Consider the following 15750-nt stretch of genomic DNA (forward strand, 5'->3'; position numbering starts at 1 on the left):
CCTGAAGACTAAGGTTGCAGACGTCGCCCAAGAGGATGAAAAGCAAACCATTTCAGTGGTGGTACCCTGTTAGATGTTCTGTATGCTGAGTCCTCGATGATTTAGGCCACACCTAGTGACTGTTTCAATGTGCAAGGATGGAGAAGTTGCTGCAAAGTTCGGTGGAAAAGGTCCATGTTCAGAGGGTGCAGTGGTCCAAAGAGACAGCTGGTTTTACAGGCCGCAATTCCAACACTTGATCTATACACTGCGCACACACAGCCTCTGCGTGTAGGAGGATGGTTCCTTGCGGCTCATTCTTAGTTAGAAGATCCACAAGAGACGACCCTCGGGATGGTGGACATAAGGACTTTGCAGCATTGAGATTATGCCCTACTAACACCTTTCCGATGCAGGCCAGTGATGCTCAGGTGAGGACAAAGGACTTTAAGAACTGGATGTGGATGCTTTCGTCGATGAAAGATTGTAAGAGCCCAACTCCTGATGTCCCAAGATGAATTAGTAGTGTTTGATCAACAGCAATACCACATTAGGTTAGAGTATAGCAGCAGGAAACCCACCTCATTCCTAGTGCCATACAAAGGAAGCAGGAGCTCAATGGATTGCACACAGAACTGCATAGGAGGAGGATCTAGCTGTTCTCTTCAGAACAGACAAAGATCCTGAGAACAGATTCCTCTCCATAGGAAGGAGCAAAGCTTCACCTTGAGAAGATATCGTAGAAGCAGCAGTGGCACTCCTAGATCTTCGGCCAACATCTAATTGACATCCATGAATCATTCAACGCTTTGCCCGCTAGCCATTCATGCCTGCCATACTCCACTTTCACAGGCACACACAACAGGATGTAGATTGGAATCCCGGCCTGGGGGACCCTCATCCAGCTAGAATTGGACGACTCTTACACAAAGGAAATATTGTGGGTTCTAGAGAGCCTTTGTAGGCACGCACAGCCAAAATGACTATTCCTCTCAGAGAACAGACAAAGACCAACCACAAAACTGCACCCCATTGTTTTTCATAAAAAACACTTTATTAAGTTTGCAAATAAGAAACAATAACAACTGCATAAAGTAAACAATGTCTCACAGCAAATCATCACAACTTAATTTGCAAGTCAATTCAAGCATCATATTTCGTCTAATCCATCAAAATAGCTTTATCCTGTGAAACACAAAGTCAAACTGGCACGTATACACAAAACACAATAGACAACACAAGTGGGAAGAACGAAAAAATAAATAAACTCCACCTCCACCTTATCCCACCTTCTCCTTTAGATGAGACATCCACTAGAACAGCCCTACTGTCACATCAATCATAAAGGGCCAAAAAAGGTCCCCATAACTTCATGTATTCCTCCTTTTTATCTTCATTTTCCAATGAAACCTTATCATACTGTGATAAAACATGCAATTCTGTTAACCATTCTTCAACACTAGGCTTTTTCCTTTTTTTCTAAATTCTGAGAATTATCTTAGTTGCTACCATCATGGCCCTATCCATCCAATAAGTATGTTTTCTAGCACGCACGCATCTATCTTTATGTGATAATAAAATTGTTTGCTGCAGATCTTTGTAATTGTATTCCATAAATCAGATCAGTTCTATCAATGACATCCTTCCAAAACAATTGTACTCTTGGGCACTCGCACAGCAAATGTAAAAGAGAGCCTCTACCAATATCACAACACCAACATAAATCATTAGATTGAAGCCCAAATTTAAACATCTTAACTGGTGTCCAATATAGCCTTCAAACGACTTTGTCGAATCAAACGTAAACCCATGTCTACTGCCAAGTTCAAATTCATCTTCAGAATGTCACTCCAATCCACATCAGTAATAACCCTACCAATATCCTGTGACCAATGTTCCTTCAATCCAATCCATGCAGATTGAAACATTTTTGTCAATGTCAATATGCATAAATTGTATATGTTTGTACACAATATTCCTGACCTTCCAATAATTTACTAATTTCTGGTTTTCCCCCAAAAGATCCACCAGCCATATCTATCCTCAAATTAATCATGCAAGCTAAAGCCAAGTATCTATTCAATTCTCTCTGATTTAAACCATATCTACACTGCAGTTCCTCAAATCCCAATACTCGGTTTCCATCCATCACATCTCCCAGCTTCAGAATTCCCTTATTAATCCAAATGAGACATTTATTATTTACTTGCAAAGCTTCATTATACCATATAGAAGCATCCGCGCTGAAGTCATATCCCTGTCCATTTTCTCTAAACCACAACCCTATGTCTAGTTGCTACTACCGGGATCAGCCTCAACCGTTTATTCAGCAATTTACCCATACTATAAATATTCCGTAAATCATATGGTGCACATATACCCCTTTCCATACTCAGCCAGATCGGTTCCTTTTCATTTATTCCCCTAAAATAGTATGAACTTAAGTATATATGCCTTATAATATTTCATTAAATCTGGATATCCGAGTCCCCCTTTTTCCGCACTTTGCATCAGTATATATTTTGGAACACAAGGTTTTTTTCCAAGGACCCCATCAAAAGGACTGAAAGAGTTTATCAATCTTTATTGTTTTTTATATATCAATAAAGGGATGGATTGAATAACATATAAGATCTTAGGCAAGAGAACCATTTTGATTGCATTAATTTTTGCCCATAAAGTTAATGTCAACCTCTCCCATCTCTTTATCAGTAATGATATGTTCGAGGTTACTTGGTCCAGATTATGTTGTAACAATTTACTCAAATCCCCAATAATATGTATTCCTAAATACATGACCCCCCCCCCCCCCTGGTGACCACTTACAATTCCATGAGTGCAAAATCGTACTATCGCACATTCTAGACAATGGAAAAACCTCTGTTTTATCCCAATTTACTTTGTCCCGATAGTTCACCTACTTCCTTGAAACATATCTTTAATTATGTCTCCACATGCTTCTGGATTCAACAACAAAAGCAGCATATCATCCGCATACGATAACATTGTTACTTCTCCAGCATGGGGTCTGGCATGGATTCACATGCTCATGAATATTCCCCGTCAGGCTGGGAATCCTCGGTAAAGAAAAAATCAGTATCAGTTTTGTTTCTGATATGTCTTTCTTAGTAGTAACCAATCACTGATCTCTGGGTCATACTGCCCCCAGCCAATGACTGCTCTCTCCCTAAGCCCCCTCCCCTGGCAGCCATCCTCAGATTTTTACTGCATGTTCAAGTGTTGGGAGTCCTCGTGCTTAGCTCTCGAGCTTTTACTGCGTCTTTGCGCTTTTTCAGGAGATTTTCGCATTTTTTTGGTTTAATCGAGCCTCAAGCTCCACCGTTTCCACTTCCGATAACGGGGACCCGTTTCGGAATTCTTCTACGCCCCTCAAAGGTGAGGTTTTCGTCGAGTTACGCTTCTTGGAGGTTCCAGAAGATCTGAGGCCTGCCTCAACGGACATGGCCCAGGACAAGGGAAGCTCGACTCCCGGATCCAAGCTGTTCAGGAGCTGCCCGGGATGCGGATTTCAAAATGTTTTCAAGGAGGACGAGCATTCGAGATGTCTCTACTGCTTTCATGAGGACAAGACGCACATGGAAAAGGACTGTGCGTTCTGCAAGAACCTGTCGGAACGGACCAAGCAAGATCTTTGTTCCTGCCTCGCCGCCTGGCTGGAGAAGGGCACAGCAGGTGAGAAGGCGAAGAAAAAGTCTGAGCGGTCTTCTAAGTCCTGCGAGGGTGCCCCGGCAACGGGGGCCCAACAGAAGGCCAAGCACCGGGAGCGCCAAAAGGTCGGGCTCTTCGGCTGCCAAGCAGGGCGCGACTTCCCCGGCACGATCAACCGCAAGCCAGCGCTCTGGTTCGGGGAAGAGGAAGTCCGAGAACCCGGGTAAGCTTCTGGAGAGGCCCCGGTCGATCTCGAAGGGAGCAGAGGGGGAGCGAGGCGATGACCTTCCACCCAAAGCGAAGGCCCAAGACACACCTCAGGTGGTTAGGGCCTTGATCCACCTGGCAAAGGCCTCTATCGAGGTTATTGCAGCGGCCGTGGCGAAGCCGGCAGAGACTACGCCAGTGGAGGCGGCCTCAGGGCCCAGAGTTTCCCTGCCACTGCGGAGGGAATCCTCTTTCCAGCCCATCGTTAAGACCCCGGTGGAAAAAGGGCGGGGGCGGTGGCCATTACGGACTCGAATTCAGCCTCCATGGAGGATCTGGTGGAAACCGTGAAAGGCCTCAACGAGAGGTTCGAGGGCCTCAACGAGAGATTCGAGAAGGTTCGATCCCAGGGGAAGGATCCTGCTGATGTGATCGAAGATAGCAACAATGGCGACAACAAGGGCCCAGTGGAGCAGCCATCCCGCCCGTCGCAGCCATTGCCCGAGCCCCAGGATAGCTCAGCAGCCATTTTGTTGGCGATACAATCCTTATGTACTGAGAAAAGGACGAGGTTGCCACGGACCCCGACGGAGGATCCAGAACCTGGACCATCGGGAAGCCCTCCTAACAAGCAGAGGAGAGTCCACCCCTCACTGCCCTTCGTGCCCACAAGGCCTGTGGACCCCTCATCCCCCTCGCCGGACCCTCGGGGATGATACGGCGACGGATACAGCGATGGGTACGGACGACGACGGTGGCGATGATACAACGAACATTCCTACAACACCACCACCCCCCTACCTCGGGCCTCTGCGCCCGACGAAATTGGCTCTTTCCACGCCATGATAGCCAGGGCATCCAAGCTCTTCCAGCACTGCCCTGAGGAACAGAAAAAGGAAGGTTTGCTTTACCAACGACGGGAGGCCAAGAGAAAGACGGTCCTCGCTGTACCGTTCCTCGACATCTGGGACGAAGGGCTGGCTATCCTGAAGAACCCTTCCACGACACCCACCAAGAGGGACAGGTACGAGAAGAAGTACCGGGTCCCCGACGCCGCCCCCTTGTGCCTCAGGGCCCAACCTACACTGGATTTGGTGATCTCGGCAGCGGCCAAGAAGAAGGCGGCGGGTGCGGCGGCTTCAACTTCCACTTCCCCGCCGGACAGTGAGGCCAAGAAATTGGACGCCATGGGACGAGTCATCTCGTCAGCGGCGACGACGATTAAGGCGGCCAATGACTTAGCAATTGTGGCCCGTTACGACAGGGAGCTCTGGTTTAAGATAGCTCCCCTGCTAGACTTCCTACCGGACGACAAGAGGGCGGAAGCCCAACAGATTCTGCAGGAAGGTGGCTTCGGATCACGCCATTACAGTGGCAACGGACATTGCAGATACTGGATTTCGCCAGCTGGGCAACAGGGTTTGCCTTCGACGACGAGGATGGCTCAGGGCTACGGACTTTCGCCAGGACGTCCAGACCAGAGTGTTGGATATGCCATTCGACAGCAACAACCTGTTTGGGAAGACGGTGGATGAGTCCCCCCAGGCCATCAAGACCGACACAGACAGCCCGAGCCCTAGGAGTCCTTCAGCAACGGCGGTCCTTTCGGAGCTCCGGAGGCAGACAGGGAGCCTCCAAGGGATCCAGCGGTGGCTCTTCTACGTACCGCCAGTTGGCCCGCTCCTCGTCCCAGGATGCCTACAGAGGCCACGGCAAGCAAGGAGGGTCTCGCCGCCGTCGTCAAGGAAGTCAAGGCGGCAAGGCCTCTTCCAAGCAGGACTGAACCGGCCGTTGCGTTGGGCCCCCACCGAAGCACCACGGGAGGCCGGCTGACAAAGTTCGTCAGCGTGTGGGAGTCCATCTCCACCGACCGTTGGGTGCTGGACACCCTGGCCCGTGAACACTTGCTAGAATTTCAAAAGAAGTGTCCTCGCATTCCTCCCGTGGCCAGGAACGAGAATCACGTCCCTGAACTGCTGTTGGTGGTAAGGTGCCATCGAGCTCGTCCCCAAGAGGCTCCGGGGCTCCGGAGTATACTCAAGGTACTTCCTCGTCAGAAAGAGGACAGGCAGTTCCTGCGTCGGTTAAACAAGTACATCAAGGCACAGAAATTCAGGATGGGCACCCTGCTGGGCACACGCTGGGACAGCTGGAGGAGGGCGACTTCCTATCGTCGTCGGACCTGGAGGATGCTTACTTCCATATCCCCATTCTAAAAGGACACATTGTTCCTCAGATTCGTAGTCCATGGGCGTCACTAGCAATTCAGAACCCTGCCGTTCGGATTAAAGTCGGCACCCAGGGTGTTCACCAAGTGCCTTGCTCCAGTGGCGGCACGTCTACCCCTACCTGGACGACTGGCTAATCTGTGCAAGGTCCAGGGAACTCGCCGTCGAACACACAGCGAGGACCGTCCGCCTGCTCACGGAACTGCGATTCGCCATCAACTACCCCAAATCCCACCTGGTTCTGTCGCAGGTAGCACTGTTTCTGGGAGCGAAGCTCGATACAGTGGAGCGATTGGCATCTCCGTCGAAGAAAGGACGAAGGCCATTTTGGGAAAGGTGCAGCGCTTGTTAGCCACGGATGTGGCCAGAGTGAGGTCCATGAAGTCCCTCCTCGGGATGATGTCCTCATGCATCTACCTTGTGCCCCTTTGCAGACTTCGGATGCGTCCGCTACAAGAGTTCCTCGACGCCCGCTGGATTCAAGCGGCGGGCAGCTTCGAAGACAGGATCCCGCTCGACGAGGAGTTCCGTCGGGCGATTCTATGGTTGGGTACCCGTGCGCACCTCACGGCAGGCACAGACTTTCAGACCCCGGCGTATCAGGAGACAGTGACGACGGACGCCTCCCTGGAGGGATGGGGGGGCCCACATCGGAGATCTCCACGAAAGAGGCCTCTGGCTCCTGGAGGAGAGGTCTCTCCACATCAACATCCTGGAGCTACGAGCTGTGTTCTGGGCGCTCAAATCATTCCTTCCGTCCCTCAAGGACAGTGGTGAGGATCTTCACCGACAACACCACCACAATGTTCTACATCCGGAAGCAGGGAGGCACCAGATCCCCAGCCCTATCCAAGGAGGCCCAGGATCTGTGGCACAGGGCTGTCGCCCAGGGAATGTTTCTGGTTCCCTTCCACTTGGCAGGAATAAAAAACATCATCGCCGACTCACTCAGCAGGGAGCTGCACTCGTGCCACGAGTGGGAACTACGCCAGGACCAGGTGGATCAGCTCTTTCAACGATGGGGCAAACCCCAGATCGAACTGTTCGCGATGGCGACCAACTCCAAGTGCCAGAGGTTCGCCAGCAGGTTCACACATGGGCGATGCTTTCTCGTTCCCTTGGGACAGCCTGTTCCTGTACGCGTTCCCTCCGTTGCCGCTCCGTCTCATCAACCAGCTCAAGAGGTCCAGGTGCAGGATGATCCTCGTCGCACCGGCGTGGCCGACACAGATCTGGTTCATGGACCTTCTGGACTTGTCAGCGTCCCCATCTATCAAGCTGGCGACAGACGCAGATCTTCTCTGCAGAGAAGGAGGCGCCATTCTTCATCACGAGCCGGAGTTGCTGAACTTGCAGGCTTGGCTCCTGCAGCACTAGAGTTTGGGGGATACGATATCCCGGCTGACTGCAGAGAGGTTCTTGCAAAAACCAGGGCGTCCTCAACTCTCAAGTGCTATGGACATAAGTTGAAGAGGCTCTCTGTCTGGTGCGGCGCACAGAAGGTTAACCCTCTGCGGATCACAGCCCCTCAAGTATTGCCGTACCTACTGTCGCTGGCCAAAGCTGGACTGGCTCACGCCTCCATCAAGATACATCTGGCTGCCATCTCCCGATACACCAGAACTACAGGACGGGCGCCCTTGTGGTCTCATCGCCTGGTGAAGGAATTTATGAAGGGACTCTTCCGATTGTTCCCGCCGGTGAAGGCCCCTGCCCCGGCGTGGGAGCTCAACGTGGTGCTGACCAGGCTCATGGGGGGGCCCCATTCGAGCCTATGCATTCGGTGCTGTTGAAGTTCCTGTCGTGGAAGACCGCCTTTCTCATGGCCATCACCTCCGCACGACGAGTGGGAGAGATCCAGGCCCTATCTTGCAAGCCTCCATACTTGACTTTTCACGACACGAGGGTGGTGCTGAGGACGCACCCCCTCCTTTATGCCCAAGGTGCCGTCCGACTTCCACCTCAACGAGCCCTTGGTGTTGCCAGTTTTCTTCCCGTCGCCTTCGTCGCAGGCCGAGAGGACTCTGCACTCGCTGGACATAGCTAGAGCGCTGAAGTTCTACGTGGACCGCACAAAGAGTTTTCGGAAGACATCACAGCTGTTTGTGAACTTTGGACCTGTGAATCCAAGGGAAGGCTCTCTCGAAGGCTTCCATTTCCAGATGGCTCTCCGGCTGCATCATGCACTGTCACCGGTTGGCAAACCGACCGCTGCCCGGCCGTCCGAGAGCCCATTCGACCAGAGCGATCGCTGCTACCACAGCGTTCCTGTCTGGTGTACCCCTGCTGGACATCTGCAGGGCTGCTACATGGAGGTCGACGCACACCTTCACAAGATTCTACTGTGTCGATCAGGACTCCAGGGAGGAGTCCAGGGTCGGCCAAGCAGTGCTGCGCAACCTGTTCGCTTAAGGTGAGCCTGGTGAGGAGGTAAGAGATGCCTAATGTTGAGCCTGTTGCCAACTCCAGTGGTTGTGCATGTGTATACTGCTATGTATTCTTATATTCATGAGCATGTGAATCCATGCCAGACCCCATGCTGGAGAAGGAACAAGTTACTTACCTGTAACTGTTGTTCTCCAGCATGGGTCTGGCATGGATTCACATGCGAACCCTCCCTCCTTCCCCTCTGCGGCTCTTCACTTGGTCATACTGCCACTTACGTGCTACCAAATCTGAGGATGGCTGCCAGGGGAGGGGCTTAGGGAGAGGGCAGTATGACCCAGAGATCAGTGATTGGTTACTACTAAGAAAGACCGATCAGAAACGAAACTGATACTGATTTTTTCTTTACCGAGGATTCCCAGCCTACGACGGGGAATATTCACGAGCATGTGAATGCATGCCAGACCCATGCTGGAGAACAGTTACAGGTAAGTAACTTGTTCCTTCTACCTCTCCAACCATTATTCCTTTGATCAACTCACATTGTCTAATATACGCAGCAAGGGGCTCTAACGCCAAGTCAAACAAAAATGATGATAAAGGTCAACCTTGTGTGCCTTTCAACAATGGAAATGAGCTCGAAACAACTCCATTAACCAAAACCTGAGCCTTGACATCATTTTATTTATTTATATTTTTAAAGCACCTGGCAGCCCGGAGGCATTGTGGCGCTGTTTCAAGAATGTGACTTAGTTACAGGGGTTGGGGTGGCAGTGTTGGGGTGGCAGTGTTGCCATGAACATAGGTTATACATTTTTACAGACAGTGTTCCAGTGCTCAAATGACTTACAAGTAGGCATGAACGAGTGAGCGTCTTACACGAACAACAGAGTTTTTAAAGCTTTTCTGAAGACGGTGTGGGATTCCATGCCTCTGATGGCGGGAGGTAGTCGGTTCCAGTTGGTCGCCGCAAGGACTGGGAAGCTGGAGCCGCCTGCTCTAATGCTGAGTCTTTTGGGAATAGAAAGACGGTTGGTTTGAACAGATCTAGCAGGTCTGCTTGATGGGGCCGCAGAGAATCTTTGCGCGAGATAGTGAGGTGCTGTGTCGTAGAGACATTTGTGGGTCAGTGCAAGGGATTTAAAGAGGATGCATTCTTTAACGGGCAGCCAGTGGACGGATTTTCTGGTGTTGGAGATGTGTTCTCTTTTCGAGATTCCCGTGGCTGCTCTGAGAGCATTGTTCTGCACTTTTTGAAGTTTCTTGATGTTCTTGGCTGATGTGCCTAGTAGGAGTGTGTTGCAGTAGTCTAGGCGAGATCCTATGATTGTTCTGGCAATGGTAAGGGAGTTTTGTTGTGTTAGGAAGGGCTTGGCAGCAGTGATACGTTTTGAATGGTAGGCTGCCGCTGATGAGATAGCATTCACCTGTCTTGTCTGATGTATACACTCAATCATCTTCATGAAAACGGGCCCAAATCCCATCCTTTTCAAAGTATAGTCCATACATTTCCAATTAACCCTATCAAATGCTTTTTCAGCATCGAAAAAAAACAATAATCTTATTTGAGTTCTTACCACAATGTTCACCAATCACATTCAACACAGTCCTAATATCATATCCAAACCGTCCTGGAATGAAACCTACCTGAGATCCATCAATCAGATCGCTCATACATGACATTAGTCTATTTGCCCATATTTTTGTAAAACTTTTAAAATCTACATTTAGCAATGAAATAGGCCTGTAATTTCCACAAATTTTATGATCCTTATTAGGTTTCGGAATCGCTATAATCAATACTTCTTTCATTGAATCACACAGTAGTCCAGTCGTAATAAATTCATTGTAAAGTTCACATAAAATTGGTGCCAATTGAGCATCATATTTTTTATAGAATTCTGAAACTATCCCATCTGGTCCTGGAGATTTCCCATCCTTCATTTGAGATATGGCAGTACATACCTCAGTAACCTGAATAGCACAGTCAACCAAGGCTTGTTTTTGTAAAGCTAATTTTGAAATGGAAATCTTTTCAAAAAACACCTTTAAACTATTTGTGTCAGGAGTAAGATCCTCCCTATACAGCGTCTCATAAAATTTCCTAAAATAAGCACAGATTTCTCCATTTCTGTGTAAAGTATTACCCTCTTCTGTTTGGATCGAAGGAACACATGTCTCAGTTATCATCCCTCTAAGCTTATTAGCTAACAATTTGCCATTTCTGTCCCCAAACTCCCAAAACCGTTGTTTTGAATAAAACATGTCTTTACCTGCCAAGTTCTGTACACGATTCTTTAACTCCGCTTCTAATTTCTCCAATTTTAGCTTATTTCGACTCAGATCATCATTGGCACAAATCTTTTGCATTTCGTTAACTTCCACTTCCAAATTTCTAATCTCTTCCTGGTTTTTCCTTTTCGCATGAGTCGTTCTACTTATCATTTCCCCCCCCTTAGTACCACCTTAAAACAATCCCAAACAGATCCGATACCAGCTGAATTTTTATTTTCCTCAAAGTAATGAGTAATAAGCTCATCCAATCCCACTGTAACAAAATTATCCTTCAGTGCATTGGTTTGCATTCTCCATCTTCTAGTTTTGTCACTCAGTTTAAAATATCAACTGCATATCTAATAGAGCATGATCAGAGATGCTACTTTCCAGAGAATTTGAGGACACTACCTGATCACGAAGTGTATTACTAATAAAGAAATAGTAAATTCTTGAGTGCGAATCATGGACAGGTGAATAAAATGAATAATTCTTCTCATCATGATGAAGCACTCTCCATATATCTATTAGCCCATATTTAAATACAAATGTCCTTAAATCTTCACTAATCTTTTCGTTGTATCAGCATTCTGCCTTCCGATCAAACTTACTATCCATCACTATATTAGTCGCCTCCCAGAATGAATGACTCACCTTCCATACCATCTAGCAAGGAGCCCAATTGACAGAAAAAAGACGAATTTGGAGAGCATGGCGCATATACAGTTCCAACTATCATTTTCCTACCATCATATAGTATGTCAAGCAATAAAATTGTACCCTCTTCATCTACAACTGATTTCTGAATCATGATCGGTATACCCCTCTTAAACAATATACTCACTCCTCTAGACCTAGAATCCTAACTATTTGAAATAACCTGAAAATACTTGGAGCTGGACAAATATCCTTCACTCTATTCATTTAAATCCGTTTCCTGAAGGAAAATCACATCAGCCTTACTCCTCCACAAACTTGCCAAAACCTTACGCCTTTTCACAGCATTACAATCCCTTTAACATTCCATGAGATGAAAGTCATTGGAGCCATACAGCTACACTCTGTTTAAATATATTCATGTTGTAATCTACATATACTGGAGAAAGGGCACAGAAAAACCAAAACTGACAAGTAAGGTAGGGGTTCACGCAACAACATGACACACAGAAAGACAGACAAACCTAAAACTTGAGCCTTGTATAACATTTCCAGTCTGATAAACATCTAATAAGCATTAATATATAAACTAAATACAGTATTCTGAATTATATTCACCAGAAAACCCTACGCCCTATTCTCCAACTAACATGAATATCATAACCAATATTTACCCTATACAACCAATAACTATGTGAACCCCCTCCATCATTACCAACCCCACAATCGGTCAATTGCAATCTTCCACACCACACATATTAATATTAACTGCCCTTAGAATGACCTACAACTATAAAAGAAGTTCCATATTTCTCTTCTATCCCCCAGAAGACATATATCATCTCATCAACATCACATTCATAAAGTTCCACCTGAGTAGCTGTGGTCAAATGCAACATTTGACACAATTGCCAATAGTTCATATCCTCTTTCACATACGACTTAAACCGGTACACCAATATACCATACAATAAGTCTTCCCTTGCATCCAGCAATTAGTACTCCTGCAAGTGTCTTAGAATCAGCCCCAAAGTTAAGCACTTTTAAATCAACATCTAACATCTACTATTTTAATGTTTAACCAGTTTGGAAATTACTAAACCACCTGATACAGTTCCTGAAATATCTAAATCTAAGAGACCCAAAAACACGAACCTCCTCAAAAGTAGCCTTCCAATCACCTCCCCACATGCACCATGTACATCTCTGCCCACCAATATATTCTGGTAGTATTCATCTAACCTTGCATTAATCAGTTTTCTTCTCCATTGCAATATTACATCAGTTTTCCATCTCCAATTCAAAGCATTGCCCCAACAAGTTTTCAAACTCCTGCAAGAATACTGACTAACGCCAATTAGTTTATACGGTCTGTCAATATCAGTTAGATCAGATGTATACTCCAAAATTTAATGCATTATCCTCTCCACAATACCCAATAAACCCAGTTGAGAGCCAAGCATATGGTCTAAAGGACTCAGTTTTAAACTCATAACACTTTTTTCACAGTAAATTAGACCAAACATAAGTCATCAAGCCGCCCCTCGGAAAGCACAAGTCAGGGACTGGCCAAGTGTCCCCACCCAGTTCTGCAACACTGACTCCTTTCATAGAAACTTGAAGTAGAAGTTGAACTGCCATTAGATTCAATGTTGTAATCAATGCATTATAGATCTCAGAGCAGCACCAAAGCGTCAGCTTGGACACTGTCAGGACCGCACATTCTTTAGGCAACACCGGTTCAATCCAATACCCTAGTGCGTAATAGACAATAGTACTCTTTATCATTAAAATATGGGCACACCATCATTTTCATGTTCCAGGGATTGGTTGGCGTGGAGGTGCACGCTAGCTCATGCTGTCCAACATAGGCCCATGTTACATGAAATGCACAGGGCAGCCATGAAGGTGCACATTGGCCCACACAGTTCCGCGCCGTGTCATGCACAGGGCAGGCGTGGAGGAGTACACTGGCCCCCGCTGCATGATATATACAGGGCAGGCAAAGAGGCATTCCCTGACACGTTTTGATGCATCCGCCATAAGGAATATGAGTCATATTTGCCAAAATACCAAATTATTTCACGCTCTTCACTTCCAGACTGACTTGTTCTCTGCTTCTCATAATGTCTCTCCCATACACAGTCTGTTGGACACTTTGCGACTATCAATCTATTCACTACAACGTAGTGCCAAAAGTTTCTCATGTTCAGTACATTCTCTGCTTATTTTAGTACATGTTTGAGGTTTTGGTATTCGTATTGCAGCCCCCACAATGCGGAATCAGTTTTCGAAGTTGGACTCTGTTTCTGGAATGTAACATAAAGGGCGTCATTCTCTATCGCAAAGTCTCATCCCTCCCCAATATTGCAAACGCACACAGTAGTCCATTAGTTACGTGGCGGCCGCAGGATTATAATGCATTCGCTCTTGACAGGACTCTCACCTACTCAGCTGGAGTCCTCTTCTATACAGCTGTCTCTCGCTCCTCCAGCGGCTTCCGCTGCATAGCCCCTCCGCCGCCATGTATATACAGCAAAAAAAAAAATCCTCCTGTCCCAAACTCCAAGGCGTTCGGGAGTACAAAAGAGGTTGCGGTATTGCGAATGCGGCGCAGGGAAGTAACAGTCTCAAAGCCCAGCAAACGTTATGTAAAATAGGGGGCGTAGTACATCATACCCGTTTCCGTATTGTATCAGGAAGGGAGTGTCAAGAGCACGTTCTCATTATGTACTCCACGCAACATGACCCAACTTCAGGGTGCTTTACTTCAGGTTCCGCATCAAAACAAGTGTCAAGCAATTTCCATGTATTTTCAAGGTCGGAAACATTCCAATTTCGTTAACTTTAACGGAATGTAGGCGGCAGCCATTTTATCCATAGAGATCAACAGTAAATATAAGTGACAAATGTAAATAAAATAAAAGAACACTATATAAAAACAAGCTGCCATCTATTACAAGTCAGATCTTCCTTTCTTCTTCCTCATTCTTCCATTAGCGTCCAAACCTGATGAAGTTCCCTCCATAGGGTCAAGATCCAGGTCAGTTAAAAAAGCTTCTGCCACTTTGCTTTCAATGAAGGAGTGTAGGCGACCTTCCACCACCACCTAATTGCGGGGTATATCATGTAGTGTTTTAAGTTTTTATCCCTGGCTTTTATTTTAGCTCCAATAAAAGCCTTTCCCTTGTCCATTATATCCTTATTTAGGTCTACAAATACCATTTTTTTGTTGCCTCCCCAGGCAAGATCCTTCAGTTCTCGAGCTTTCCTCAGCACCAGCTCCTTCACAGGAAACCTCAGAAATTTGACGATAATGTGTCTTGGCTTCTCACCGAGGGGTGGTTTAGGTCCTAGTGACGATGGGCTCTCTATTTCCAATGAAATGCCTGAATCCAGGTTCAACATTTTTGGCAAGTTCTTATGTAGAAAATCAATGGCATTACCTCTTTCTGCATTTTCTGGAAAGCCAGCAAAGCGAAAATTATTCCTTCGTGAGACATGTTCTTGTTCAGACAACTTCAAAGTTATCTTTTCAATGGCTATCTTCAGTTCCCTGATCTGATCCATCAGCTTCAGGGTCCTCTCATCCACCACATTTAAATGTTATTCAGCCGAGTCCACTCTTTTGACAACTATAGTAAACCTTTCTTCTGACTTCAGAAGAGCTGCCTTTATCTCTCCAATGTCCAAAGTCATTTTGCTCAACATTTCAAAAAGTTTCTTCTCTGCTCTCTCCTATAACTTTTTTCTCCACTCCTTTCTGTCTTTTAGCCTCTGGGGTATTTGGGGCTGACATTATTAGTCCATAATATATATAAAAACAGGGAAATGGCATAGGGCCTAGGAGCACAGCAATTAAGCTGCCATTCCTGGAGCTGACAGTTCTATAATCCACTGCACCCCATTGTTATTTTTTTTATATATATATTTTTTTCCTGTTCAGGGAGTAATCGCCTACCAACTTAGTTAAAAGGTTATAACACTGCAGTCAAACAATGCCACCAGCCTGCACACCAACTTAGATGAACACATATTGGACCAATTTATGCTACCATGCTTGTGTGACGAAATTAGAGAAGGATTGCGGTTTAAGAATAATCCTCCCCTGGATGAGGTCATAAAGAGTTGCAAGAAGAGTAGATTGCCCTTGCCTGTGCGGCTTTAATAAAAAGAGTGGAAATAGGGCCAACCTAACGATGTATTGAAGGTTGAGGTATCATTGGAAAAAGTGCCTGCGATAGTGAGGAAGAAATAGTGCACTGAAGGGTCAGCCAACTATGCTTTCGGTGTGCAAGCACATCACATCTAGGAAGTACTCCTCATTGCCCAGGGACAAATTTTAACAGCA

The 15750-nt window shown here is 46.7% G+C and overlaps 1 protein-coding gene across 10 annotated transcripts in view; it reads left to right on the forward strand.

The window, feature by feature from the left end:
- The window catches only part of PPP4R1 (protein phosphatase 4 regulatory subunit 1), a 1265416-nt gene that overhangs the window by 582594 nt on the left and 667072 nt on the right, over positions 1-15750 (forward strand). The gene's annotated exons all lie outside the window — the stretch shown is intronic.

Source organism: Ambystoma mexicanum, chromosome 5p, assembly GCF_040938575.1.
Source record: "Ambystoma mexicanum isolate Mex_15411 chromosome 5p, UKY_AmexF1_1, whole genome shotgun sequence".
Lineage (NCBI taxonomy): Eukaryota > Metazoa > Chordata > Amphibia > Caudata > Ambystomatidae > Ambystoma > Ambystoma mexicanum.